The sequence below is a fragment of the Mastacembelus armatus genome, chromosome 10, assembly GCF_900324485.2.
Source record: "Mastacembelus armatus chromosome 10, fMasArm1.2, whole genome shotgun sequence".
Taxonomy (NCBI): domain Eukaryota; kingdom Metazoa; phylum Chordata; class Actinopteri; order Synbranchiformes; family Mastacembelidae; genus Mastacembelus; species Mastacembelus armatus.
Genome location: NC_046642.1, coordinates 22749899 through 22764447, shown reverse-complemented (window position 1 = coordinate 22764447; position 14549 = coordinate 22749899).

Below are 14549 nucleotides of genomic sequence, written 5' to 3'. Positions count from 1 at the left end.
ATGAAGCCCACATCGTTTGCTGGACACCACCTAGACAGCCAGCGACGGAACGACGACATGCGGCTAAACATGTCATCGCTGGTCAGATTGGGGAGGGGTCCAGAGAAAACTACGGAGTCCGACATTAATTTAGCAAAGTTACACAACGACTCAACATTAATTTTAGTGACCTCCGATTGGCATAATCGGGTGTAATTGCTGCCGACGTGAATAACAATTTTTCCATATTTACGATTAGCCTTAGCCAGCAGCTTCAGATTTGAGTCGATGTCGCCCGCTCCGGCCCCAGGAAACATTTGACTATGGTCGCTGGTATCTCTATTTTCACGTTTCTGACTATTGAATCGCCAATTATTAGAGTCGGTTTCTCAGTGGGTGTGTGGCTGAACGGTGGTGTATTAAACTATAGCTAGTCTGTTGCTAGTCTGTAGACGAACTATACAACACACACAACACGGCAAGAGAAAGTGATTCGCTTACCCGGAGAGCAACACACTCAGCAGCAGCTCATCTCTAGTGCCACCTACTGTACTGGAGTCCAATTGGAGAAGCTCTGTCAAATGTCAAATATTAAATATACTGTATTAACATTCTGACCCTTGGTCTAATATTATCCAATTTTGAGGGTATTAGTTCATGTGTTTTGTTTACTTGTTCTGGTTAATGTGCTTTTTTTTTTTTTTTTTTTTTTTTTTGGTTAATTAAAATTATGTTTGTATCTTGTGACTCATAATTTAAGTAAAAATACTTTTTAGGTTTAGGTTTTAGGTTTAAGTTTTGACATGGCCTCACATTTGTGCTTTTTCCAGTTGCTTTTAAAACTGGGCTACAATAATATGTGAGCAGCAAGTTTATATATGATTGTGTTTTCGAGACAACCGCTTTTATGCATGATTAGTGAAAAACTAAAAGTCACTGAAATAAGACCATTGTTATGACCCTAGGTCATTATGTGTGTAGTTAGTGTTGTTGACTCTCCCCTCCCCATTTCATGAGTGTGTATGTGTGTGTGTGAGACGGTGCTGGAGTCGGCGCGGACTCGAGGACCACGTGGATTGGACTTCCGGGATTGGTCCAACACTTCCCGGAAGGACTATAAGAAGCCCACGGACTACTGCTCAGGAGAGCTATTCTCCCACCTTTGCCATTCCCAGCTATTTCATAAAGACTTCGTTTTCGTAATTGATTAGTTAGTTAGAGTTCAGAGTTAGTTTTTGTTTCGATTAGCAGTAGACATTTAGGCTACGTTTTGTGTTTTGTTTTCTCCTGTTTGTTTTAGGAGTTTCCAGGCTAACTACCTGTGATTTTGTGTTGTTTCTCTTAGATTAGATATCATAGGGCTACTTGGCGTTTTTGTTATTTGCCATTTGTTCGTTTGATACCGTAGGGCTAAATCTAGCGTTTTTGTTTGAGTAAGGCTACATTAGCGTTTGTGTTTGTTTTCCATTATTATTTAATATCGTAGGGCTCATGGAGCATTTTGTTTGTTTTGAACATTCTGTATTGTATTCTATATTTTTGACAAAATAAATATTTCGTTAATTGTAATTGATATTTTCGTGATTGTTGAGAGTGGAAGAGGTTTGGAGAAAAACTCCACATCGTGTTACGCTCCCGGCAACCCCTAGGCTGGGGCGTAACACCATAAAACACAAACAGAACATTGGTTCACAAGATTTTTGAGAAATGCATCTTGTAGTGTAAAGTGTTTGCTTCAAAATTATGTGAAAATCATCTTGTTCACTCATTCACAGAAAACAATACACTGATTTAAATTTTCTAAGACACTTTTTGTTTAGAAAGTGAATATGCAAGAAAGTGGGTCTGAGCGTGAATAATCATGTGATTTACCTGAGAAGACAAAGACTTGTATAATGAGCTGCATAATGACCCTTTCAGTCAGGAATGTGGCTGAGAGGGAATTAGTGCAATGCAATGCAATGCAGATGCAAATGTTCGTTATCTGAGTCGTGTTATTTCTCTGAGCAGAAAGTAAACTTTTCGCCGCTGTCTGGAACCATCCGAACTGCTTCTTCACCCGCGTAGCATGCCATTGTCCAAACGTGCAGAAAAAGTGAGGAAGTTGACATTTTATGTCATTTCTCAGGGGCGTGTACATAATTACCTGGCTCACCTCAGATTATTTCCATATGAGCAGTTTGGTGCCAGGTCAGGTATAATGAGGTGAGACAGGAGAAATCGTACCGCTCCTTACATTCATGTCTTTGAGGCAAGTATTCGTTGAGATTCAGGTTGTTTTATTTACGTGTCTGTGAAGAGAGAAGACAAAGGCTGGAAAGAAAGTTGTGTTTTACAAATTTAGAGGAATTTTATCTAGCCTGGAAAAACAGTTTAATAACATATAAAAAAGCTCTCCGTAAAGCCAGAGTTGCCTACTATTCATCACTAATAGAGGAAAGTAAGAACAATCCCATGTTTCTTTTCAACACTATAGCCAGACTGACAAACGTCACAGCTCATATGGCTTTTAGCTCAAACAGAACCAATAATAAAGCAATAATAAATCTTTCTTGAAGAACTATGTTAACTGCTGTCAATTGTATGCATGGAATTCTGGTTATAACAGGTAATATGAATTTGCACATGGACAACCCTGAGAACAGTTTTTCCAAAGACTTCATATGTGTGACACCTTCAACTTAACTCAACGTGTTCAAGGTTCAACATTATGGGCACAGCCTTGACCTTGATATTACAAAGTGCCTTAATATTTCTCTAACTGTCAAAGATCTGGCTCTGTCTGACAATTACTGTGTGTTTTTTTTCTGTGTCTATGCCACAACACAATATAGAGAGCTGCCAATGCGGGTGAATGTTAAACTTTCTAAAAAGGAATGCTGTGAATACCTTTCAGATGCACTGTATATTCACTTTAATTGGTTTACACTAGATTGGTTTATACCAGATTAAAGAATTAGAAAATCTCATTCTCATATTATAATAATAATAATTTATAAAACAGCTGCGAGTACTTGGCCACTGAAGGCACAGAGCATAAGCACAGAAAACAAAGTTTGACTAATCTGTATAGAAATGTGCATTTGTATTAAATGAGAGTAATATTCACAGGATGGCTCCTTCTAATGAGGCAGTAGTCTAAATTTGACAGCTGAAACTTTTTAGAAGTTTTCAGCCAGTCTGCAGTGAGGGCTTTTGCTTAATTTCCTCAGGGATATATGCTCATTAAAAGAACTCACAGTGCTTTCATCAAGCACTCAAAACCTGACAGACATGAGCATTTTTGGTGTGATTTTAAACTAAAAGACCTATCAACATTATACCCACTCTGTCAGTGATTATTTTCTCTACATCACGACTTTGACCTTTGACTCCTACTACAATAATAGATTCATAAATGCTCATAAAACATCTTTGCTTTAGCTGTTTTAACAGGTCTGCAGTGACTGCAAAAATTGAGGACATTTCAGATTTTAGGTCACTGGTGCAGAGAATATTAGTCAACTTCAGGTTTGGCAGTGGGTGAAGTAGCTCTCATGTTGTGAGAATGGAGACTTCATGCTGGCAGGAACATATGGTCAGACTCCCAAGCCAAATCCTGCAATTCCACATTCAAAAGTGGAAGATGTCAAGTAATGCTTTTCTACTGCTTTTTTTTTTTTTTTAAAGAGGACAAGCTTACATACGTCATCAGCTGGGATTCATACTTACCTCAGTCCAAATTAGGATAAAGAGAAAATGCACCACACAGCACTAAGAATTGTGTAACCTGTAGAAAAATGGTGAACAAAATAATGTGTGAGTTATTATTGTATAATCAATTAATATAATATAATGCTGGAGGTAATGTTGGTACTGGTATTACTCTTTGTATAGACAAAAAACTGTTTACACACAACATTGCAAAGACTTGGCCTGCCAGTCCCCCACCAACCCTGAATTTTAGGTTGAAAACCTGATAGGATAAAGTTAGGGTAAGGTTACAATTAGGCAAGTAGTGGTCATGTTTAAGGAAATAAAAACAAATCTGTGTGTGTCTATACATGTCTTTTCTACATCGTGGGGATTGAAACCTGTTTACACAGTGATGTGGGGACTTGGGCTTCCTTGTGGGGACCAAAGCCTGTTCTCATTGAGCTGCAGGCCCTTGTACTGCAACTGCAACTGCAACTTTATTTATATAGTGCATTTAAAACAACCAGGTTGAGCCTAAGTGCTATGCGGGGAAGCAACATATTACAATAAAATGTGCAAAAAAATTAAGACTCAGTAAAAACTATAAATAAATACAAAATAGTAAAACAAAACTGTAAAAATAATAACACAGCAAAGTGCAAAAGTCATGTTGATTTGAAAGCCAAGGAATACAAATAAGTTTTCAACTGAGATTTAAAAACAGGTAGACTAGGAGCAAGTCTGACCTGAAGAGGCAGTTTATTTCACAGTCTGGGGCTGCAGCAGAGAAAGCTTTGTCACCTTGGCTCTTGAGCCTGGTGCGACAAGACTATCGTTATAAGTCTTATCCCATTCCTCACATTACACACGCCCTTTGTCCAAACGTAGTGACCTCATCATGTTTGCATACACACATATAAGCAGCATGGGTGGGATTTCTTGTACTAAAAGTGATTATTCCATCTGATGATTTTCATTCCTGGAAAATGGTTTTGCGTGGTGGTGCCAGGTTCAGTTTGAGCTAGCGCTATACCTGCCTCTGCCTTCACTTCACTGCTGGCTATGGGTAGTTGTCGCAGTGGCTCCTGGACAGTGGCTAACTGGTGTGGTCTTTTGGAGTAGTAATAATTTGGTTTGTTTCACTGATAAGATATTTAATCTGATATTAAGTTAATTATAAAAGTGGGTGTGACCAAAATTAAAAAAAAAAAAAAAAAAAAGATTTTTAAAAAGTGTTAAGCGAAGTAGCAGCTAGTGCGCTATTAGCGGCCAGTCCGCTGAGCTATCCAGATCGTCCGCATTAGACTGAGACGGGGTAAAACAGAGGAGAATCATGTTAATCTTTCACACAGGTAAGAATTCCCTAACTATATACCAATTTTAGCATTAACATTATAGAGAGAGAATGGTATCTTTTGTATTGAATGAATATTATTATTGTCATAAGTGGACAAAAGCATGACCCCCTGGCAGGTAACGGCATGCCCGGACCGAACAAGGGAAAGTTGTTATCTAATCATGGTCTGTATTTTTCTTTTCATTCATTCATTACCAATATTATTAACTTTAATACATCTAGTGATGAAAAAAAAAACAAAATACGTGTTGCACCAGGTAATGAGAATGTACAGACGGAGTTGGTAAACGAGCCAGTGTTTGATTATGGCAATAAAGGTGAGATTTTGTTTTGTTTTAAATTTGTTTTAAATTTTTTATGTAATCGTGAAGTTAGTGTTCTGTAACAATGGTTACGATTTTTGGTGTATAAAGATGTTGTAGCTGATGTTATACAAGAGAATGAATCCAATTGTCACAACTACAAGATCATCCTTTTAAAAATGGCGCCTCATGACATGTTTCACAGAAAATATAACAGAGGCGGGACGGCCTAGGAAAAGTCTAAAAAGGCATAGAGAACCGTTAGCAGGTATGTAGGTAAAATGCTAATATAGTTAAAGATGTCTAACGATGTCTAACGTTGAACGGTTTTAACGTTTGCGGTTTAATCTGCAGAGGTGGGGGCAGTTCAGATAAGAAATGACTCGTCTGCAACGGCCAGCTCATGACAGGGTGCGCCCCCCTGTGGTTATACCATCTGGTCAGCAGAGGGAGCCCGCGACAGCCTGGAACAGCGTGATTTCTATCTTCTGATAGCCAGAGGTACCCTGGAATGGTGCAATATTCAGCAGTGAGCAACAGGGGCAGTATAATGATGATGATGAAGGTCTATCATCATCATCATCAACACTATCTAAATACTATATATATATATATATATATATATATATATATATATAGTATTTCTAAACGTATGTGTGTGCCTTGTTAAAACGCCACCCTGTGGGCATGAGCACAAACGGCTGGCATCTGAGACCTTTCAAGCGACACAGTTCCTGGAGAATCTGAATGCCGCACAAGCAAGACATCTTTTCACTGGTGACACTTCAAGGTGATGTGAATTCGTTATTTTCAAGCTTGGACTTTAGTAACTTGTAATACAGTGGCTGCGGGTCAGACTCAGCACAGCATACATCAGACACTCACCACCGGCTGATGGTGGTATTGGTGATTGTGGTGTTGGTAGAGCAAAAGAGTTATTTGAAATCATATATAATTATTTGTCCTCCTTACAAGATAGTAGACCATCTACAGCTAGTGATTCAGCACCGTCATTTCCACAGGTTCATAGTGAATGTATTAACAAATTTTCTTCAGCTAGTGAGTCAGTCATAAACAGTTCTGAATTTTCTTCTTCTGAGACTAACACAGTTGTTGATGTAACTGATGTAGCAACGCAGACTAGTGGTGAACATACTTTCTCTCTAACGCACACCAACACAGACCTGCTATCAAACATCTGGTCTAGTCTCAGAGGATTAGATGAAAACTATAATTGTTTAAATAGCAAGGTAGTACAGTTTCTCTCAGCTCGTACACAGTCAGAGTCATATTTTGTAAACACAGTAGAACTCTATCACACATAGCTGATACACAGAAAGTAATCACCACGGTTTTAGACAAAACACAATCATTTCTTATAAATGGACGGGCCTGCTAATCAGAACAACAATATAGCAGCAGCAGCAGCACATATTGATCACCCTAGTTTGGATATGATACACGATAGATTCCCACGCAGGGCTGTAGAGATCTGTGAGAAAAATGCACATTTCAGACTAATGTTGAACATCCCAGCATCACCATTGTCTGAGTATTGCAATATTGCACAATCCCCATCTGATCTGAATTCCTCAGATGGTCTGAAAATAAACGTATGAAAACTCAAAGGAAAAGCTGAACATTTCCAGTGGGGCTCTCTGGCTAAACGGGGGGTCTTAGCAGCAACAGTTAATGTACAGAGTGTGGATGACTCTGCTTTTGATCATGCTGTTGATCAGGGCATCTCTGGTGGGTTGGTCGGTACAGTGAGCTCAAATCCCCCTCTCCATCCACAGAGCCCTCCATGTAGTGGTGTTGGGTCCACAGTCGGTAGATCATTGTATGGAGCAGGTGCCATCAGTGTTAGGAACATTCCTACCTATGACGCCCTGGAACTAAGACAACCGATTAATTTCATCGATATAGACATAGACAACAACCCACAGGGTGTGTTTGCATTAATCAGGGAGAGGTTGGTTGAGGTGATAGATAGAGCTATCGAGGTATTGCGAGAGAGCAGTGTATTAAATGTTGTATTGAGGGGCCCATCACTGGTTAGTGACGTGGTCAAGTTAGTTATTTTAACCCTCTGGGGTCTGAGGGGGTTTTTGGGGCCTGGACAAATTTTGACATGTCCTGACATTTGTGCTTTTTTCAGTGTTTTTTAAACATATTAATGTCTAAAGTCTGATAACACTGTAATCAGCACAAAATTGGCTACAATAATATGTGAGCAGCAAGTTTATACATGACTGTGTTTTTGAGAAAAAAGTGTTTATGCATGGTTAGTGATAAAACTTTTTTATCACTGAAATAAGACCATAAAACACAAACAGAACATTGGTTCACAAGACTTTGGAGACCTGCATGTTGTAGGCTAAAGTGTTTACTTCAGAGTGCTGTGGATGTCATCTTGTTCACACATTCACAGTAAACAATACACTGATTTAAATTTTCTAAGACACTTTTTGTCCAGAAAGGCCATAGTCATGTGATTTACCTGAGAACACAAAAGACGCACTGAACGACCAGACAAAGACGCGCATAATGAGCCTTTCAGTCAATGTTGATGGGACGGATTAGTGCAGCACAATACAACACAATGAGGAGCCAAACGATCATCATTTGAGTTAAAATCAGTGTTTTTACGCTGAGGACAAGCTAAACTGTGTCTGTGTGGAATACAAGGAGCGCCGCTTCACGTGCGTAACGCGCCATCATCCAAACGCGCAGAAAAAGTGAGTAAATTCTATGATGAAATTTGATATTTTGTGTCATTTCTCGGGGGTGTGCACATATTTACCTGGTTCACCTGAGATTATTCACATGTGAACAGTGGACAGTGTACAAGGCGGGACCGCATTACCTGTAATGAGGTGAGACAGGAAAAAACGGACTTCTCCTTACGTTCATACGGATTAAATCAAAAGTGATGAATTGTTTCACTTAAAAGAAAACATTTCAAGCTTTCTAGCCATATAATTCTTATTTTTATGAGCCAAGTATTCGCTGAGATTCTGGTTGTTTTATTTATGCGTCTGTGAAGAGAAATGGCAGAGACAGAAAAGGCCGAGAGCGCACCCTGTCGGCTTTCTTTATTTAAAAAAAGCACAAGGTTTTGTTGTTATTGTGATGGTATACCACTAAAACTAGACCCTTTACAGATTTGAATGATATACTTCTTTTATTTGTACGATCAGAATTGACGGAGTAATTTAAGTTTGTTTCGGCCTTATCAGAAAAAGATGCGTCAAAACACGCCGGCGCGTGCGTCGACCCCAGAGGGTTAAATGCGATGACTATAAAAGAATCTGTAAATCCCAACACTGTTTTCAGAACCATAAATTACAGGACCCAAAACATGGTATGACACTATGTATGTGTAACATGTGAGACTATGCATTACTGTGAGGAGTGTGGTAAAATTTACAGATGCCGCAAGCAAGCACCCCTAAATCGTGAATGTGCTGAACACCGGTGTGAGCACTGTAGGGCCCTCATAAGAGACGGGGTACACCGGTGTTTCATATAACCTACACCGCTTAAAGAAGATGCTGAGGAATCCCCTCCTAATTATATTCTGTATGACTTTAAAACTAGACATCAAACATGAGGCCAATATGGCATGTGCCACAGTGATGGATGAGAGGGAGGAGCTGACTCCGTCTTGTTTCAGAGGTATTGATTGTGTGGCAGGTTTTGTTAGAGCTTATTGCCATAAAAGATATAAAGGATATACTTTTATAGCTCATAATGCCTCAGGTTTTGACAGCTATTTAGTACTCGTTCCTACTCTCACCTATGGTCATGAGCTTTGGGTCATGACCGAAAGGACAAGATCGCAGATACAAGTGGCTGAAATGAGCTTCCTCCGCAGGGTGGCCAGGCACTCCCTTAGAGATAGAGTGAGGAGCTCGGCCACACGGGAGGAGCTCGGAGTAGAGCGGCTGCTCTTCCGCATCGAGAGGAGTCAGTTGAGGTGGCTCGGGCACCCTGGGGAGGTGTTCCAGGCATGTCCCACCAGGAGGAGGCCCCGGGGAAGACCCAGGACACGCTGAAGGGACTATGTCTCCTGGCTGGCCTGGGAGTGCCTCAGTGTCCCTCCGGAAGAGCTGGAGGAAGTGTCCAGGGAGAAAGAAGTCTGGGTATCCCTGATACGGCTACTGCCCCTGCGACCCGGTCCTGGATAAGCGGAAGAAGATGGATGGATGGATGAGAATGAATTTTATGTAGGACCTTACCCTGAGCCGGAATTCTACGGCTATGAACAAATGTCCCAGAGTGAACAGGTGAAATTCATGAGATGGTGCAATGTTGTTAAAAATACATGCTTTGATATGCAGGCTGAGCTGGCGCATTATTGTCGCAATGACATTAATGTGCTGTACAAGGCCTGCGTGATCTATTCTGCATTCATGCACAGGTCTACACAGGTAGACCCTTTCGCCTTCACCACACTGGCATCAAGCTGTATGGGAGTGTTTAAGACGCTGTTCCTGCCTGTCCAGTGGCTGGAATTTGTGGCTCATTCTGAAAAGCGTGTCATTAGACACGCACTCAGAGGCGGCGAACACAAAGTAGGGTTTTACTGTGTGAATGGATTTGATGAGGCTTCAAACATGTTTTGAATTTGCCGGGTGTTACTACCACAATTGTGTAAAGTGCTATCCACAGTCCTCTGCCGATAATACAGGGCCTTATGCACAGTTTATCAATGAGATTGAAGCTCTCAGGAGGTGGCACGGTTGGAGTGTGAGTGGAACAAGTTAAAACAATCAGATCCAGCTGTTCAGGCCTTTCTAGCCAATTACAAGAAACCTGAGGATCCTAAGGATGCCCTTTTTGGTGGTAGGACAAATGCCATGAAGCTCCTGCATGTGACTAGATTGTGCAGTAGGGGAAAAAGTCCACTGCTATGAGTCTTTATCCTACCGTCCAGTCCAAGAAAGATTACCCTATAGGCCACCCGGACGTAGTGGGTAATTTTGACAGTATTGAGAATTATTTCGGCCTTGTCAAATGTACAGTTTTGCCGCTTAGAGGGCTCTCCCATCCTGTTTTGCCCTACAAGTGTCATCACAAACTGATGTTTCCTCCTCTGCCGAACATGTGCCAAGGACCTGAATCAGGTCACAATGCATTGTGTAAGCACAATGATTGTGAGAGGCAGCTGTCTCAGGTACCTGGGTCTCTTTTGAGCTTGAAAAAGCGGTTGAAAAGGGGTGTCAGATTCTCTGCATCGATGAAGTCTGGCATTTTCCTAAAAAGGCATTCCTGAAGTGCAAGCAAGAAGCATCTGGTTATCTAAAACATGTCAGAACCGAGGAGGAAAAGCAGAAATGTGTTCAATGTGTTCATTCATGAAGACATCAGGCTCGATCCTGACAAGATAGCAGTCAACAAGGCAGTCAGGAGCTGTAACAAGCTACTTTTGAACTCCCTGCGTGGGAGGTTTAGTATGAGAACCAATCAAGGGTCGTGTGAGTTAATTACAGAGCCTGAGAGATTCACAGAGCTGATGTTTAATGATTGTATTGATGTCAGACAGTTCTGCTTCATTTCTGATGAAATTGCAATGGTTCAGTTGAGACATCCCGATGGGTGAGATAATGTGAATGTTTTCATAGGTGCAGTGACGACCGCTCATGCAAGGCTCATGTTGTACAAATTACTGGATAAACTACAACAGAGGGTATTGTATTGTGACAAAAATTCTGTAATTTTTACATCTAGACACAGGGAGTGGATGCCTCCCTTAGGACCTTACCTAGGGGAGTTAATAGATGAGCTGTGCGGTGAGGAGGATGATTTTATCACAGACTTTGTATCAGGGGGCCCCAAGTGTTATGCTTACCACACACATAGAGGGAAGAGACAGGTAAAATGTAAAGGGGTTACATTGAATTCTACTAATGCGGCCGTTGTGACTCATGAGTCACTAGTGAGTCTTGCCAAGTCATTTGTAGTTGACCAGAAAAAAAACATACACCTCACAGCTGTAGCAGACACAATCAAAAGGAATAAAATCAAGCTTCATTTGAAGAACAATAGTGTCGTGCAGAAGGTCAGGGTTGTGTACAACCAGCGTAGGGTCTTGTCTGATTTTAATACATTACCTTATGGCTTCTGAAATAGAGACAGCCATCTATTACACCCATTCAGCATGATTATGAGTGGGCCGTCAAATAGCGGAAAAACTTTTTTTGTCAAAACCATCACTGAAAATGCACAGCGGCTTATTTCACATAGAATTGATAATGTTGTATATGTATATTCATGCTGGCAGCCTCTGTATAATCAACTCCTAAAGATTAGAGATATAAACTTTGTCAATGGTCTGCCAGAATCGTTGTGTGACGATACCCTTTTGCCTCCAAACAAAATTTAAAACCCGAGATAAATTTCAGATAATGTTGATAGCCCGCCAGATGTTTCCCGGTAATACCAAATACTTTTTAGAGGCTTTCAACGATGCCACAAGTACTCCTTACGGCTACTTACTCATTGATTATAGAGCCAAAACACCCGATTATCTGAGACTTACATCAAATCTGCTCTCCACACAGCTGGTTTTCTACATCCCTAGAAAGCTAAAGTAACAATGTCGCTCCGTATGCAGCGTATACACCAACACCCGCATTACCCAGCTTTGTACAGTGGAAAGAAAAGCAGCCCTGCCACGCATGTACATACAGTGGGTACGGAAAGTATTCAGACCCCTTTAAATTTTTCACTCTTTGTGTCATTGCAGCCATTTGCCAAAATCAAAAAAGTTCATTTTATTTCTCATTAATGTACACTCAGCACCCCATCTTGACAGAAAAAAACAGAAATGTAGAAATTTTTGCAAATTTATTAAAAAAGAAAAACTGAAATATCACATGGTCATAAGTATTCAGACCCTGTGCTCAGTATTGAGTAGAAGCACCCTTTTGAGCTAGTACAGCCATGAGTCTTCTTGGGAATGATGCCACAAGTTTTTCACACCTGGATTTGGGGATCCTCTGCCATTCTTCCTTGCAGATCCTCTCCAGTTCTGTCAGGTTGGATGGTGAACGTTGGTGGACAGCCATTTTCAGGTCTCTCCAGAGATGCTCAATAGGGTTTAGGTCAGGGCTCTGGCTGGGCCAGTCAAGAACGGTCACAGAGTTGTTCCGAAGCCACTCCTTTGTTATTTTAGCTGTGTGCTTAGGGTCATTGTCCTGTTAAAAGGTGAACCTTCGGCCCAGTCTGAGGTCCTGACCACTCGGGAAGAAGTTTTCTTCCAGGATATCTCTGTACTTGGCCGCATTCATCTTTCCTTCAATTGCAACCAGTTGTCCTGTCCCTGCAGCTGAAAAACACCCCCACAACATGATGCTCCCACCACCATGTTTCACTGTAGGGATTGTATTGGGCAGGTGATGAGCAGTGCCTGGTTTTCTCCACACATACCGCTTAGAATTAACGCCAAAAAGTTCAATCTTGGTCTCATCAGACCAGAGAATCTTATTTCTCATAGTCTGGGAGTCCTTCATGTGTTTTTTGGCAAACTCTGTGCAGGCTTTCATGTGTCTTGCACTGAGGAGAGGCTTTCGTCGGGCCACTCTGCCATAAAGCCCCGACTGGTGGAGGGCTGCAGTGATAGTTGACTTTGTGGAACTTTCTCCCATCTCCCTACTGCATCTCTGGAGCTCAGCCACAGTGATCTTTGGGTTCTTCTTTACTTGTCTCACCAAGGCTCTTCTCCCACGATTGCTCAGTTTGGCTGGACGGCCAAGTCTAGGAAGAGTTCTGGTCGTCCCAAACTTTTTCCATTTGAGGATTATGGAGGCCACTGTGCTCTTAGGAACCTTGAGTGCTGCAGAAATTCTTTTGTAACCTTGGCCAGACCTGTGCCTTGCCACAATTCGGTCTCTGAGCTCCTTGGGCAGTTCCTTTGACCTCATGATTCTCATTTGCTCTGACATGCACTGTGAGCTGTAAGGTCTTATATAGACAGGTGTGTGCCTTTCCTAATCAAGTCCAGTCAGTTTAATTAAACACAGCTGGACTCCAATGAAGGAGCAGAACCATCTCAAGGAGGATCAGAAGAAATGGACAGCATGTGAGTTAAATATGAGTGTCACTGCAAAGGGTCTGAATACTTATGACCATGTGATATTTCAGTTTTTCTTTTTTAATAAATTTGCAAAAATTTCTACATTTCTGCTTTTTTCTGTCAAGATGGGGTGCTGAGTGAACATTAATGAGAAATAAAATGAACTTTTTTGATTTTGGCAAATGGCTGCAATGACACAAAGAGTGAAAAATTTAAAGGGGTCTGAATACTTTCCGTACCCACTGTAGATCTAGGAGGGGAGCTCAACACAAACCTAACTGTATTCTGGGTACAATACTGATTTTTCATTGGAATAATTTTTAAAACTAGTGGATGTAATTAAAATATTGTATTCAATTTGCTGACACTGTTTTGATATTACTGATATTGTATTTTTAATGTGAAATAATTTTATGTTATTATGAATGTATATGTTTGACATGAAACATTGTCTGATGAATTTATTTGACTTTGTACAATGATTATTTTCTTTCATTATGAATAATAAAACACACAATGAAAACATATGTATTGAATGTCTTTTTATTAATATTTTATATGCGTCATAATTGCACATTGGACACAGGTAAAGTGTTGCTGCACAGGTATAGGACTGATTCTATCGACAAAGCGTAAGACCCGGGCATCATTGAGGGTGAGATCAGAGCTATATTTGTCAATAAAGGTTTTGTAAGAAATCCACTTTTGCACATGCCAGAGAAAAAATAAACAGTGTTGTCTGCATGTTATCAAGAGGGGAGACTGTACCTGGGTGTGGGAATATAACACCCTGCTGGCATTTTTAAGGAGAAAGTTGGGTATATATGGCTGAAATCTATCTGGGGGGTTACCGTAGCTGTCGAAAAACCAGGCTCAAATTCAAATTCAAATTTTTATTTGTCACATACACAGTATGATATGCAGTGAAATGCTTGCACAACTGCCCATGACCTCAGTTGACGTACACATAAATAAATAAGAGCACAAGAATAAGCATAAGAAAGAAACACAAATAATTAAATAAATAAATACATAAAAATAATAACAATAACAAATGTGCCACATACATAAGATAAAATAAACAATGAATTTGCAAGTTCATTTATAACTTTGCAAATATACAATAAGATAAGATAAAAATAAAACTATACAGATT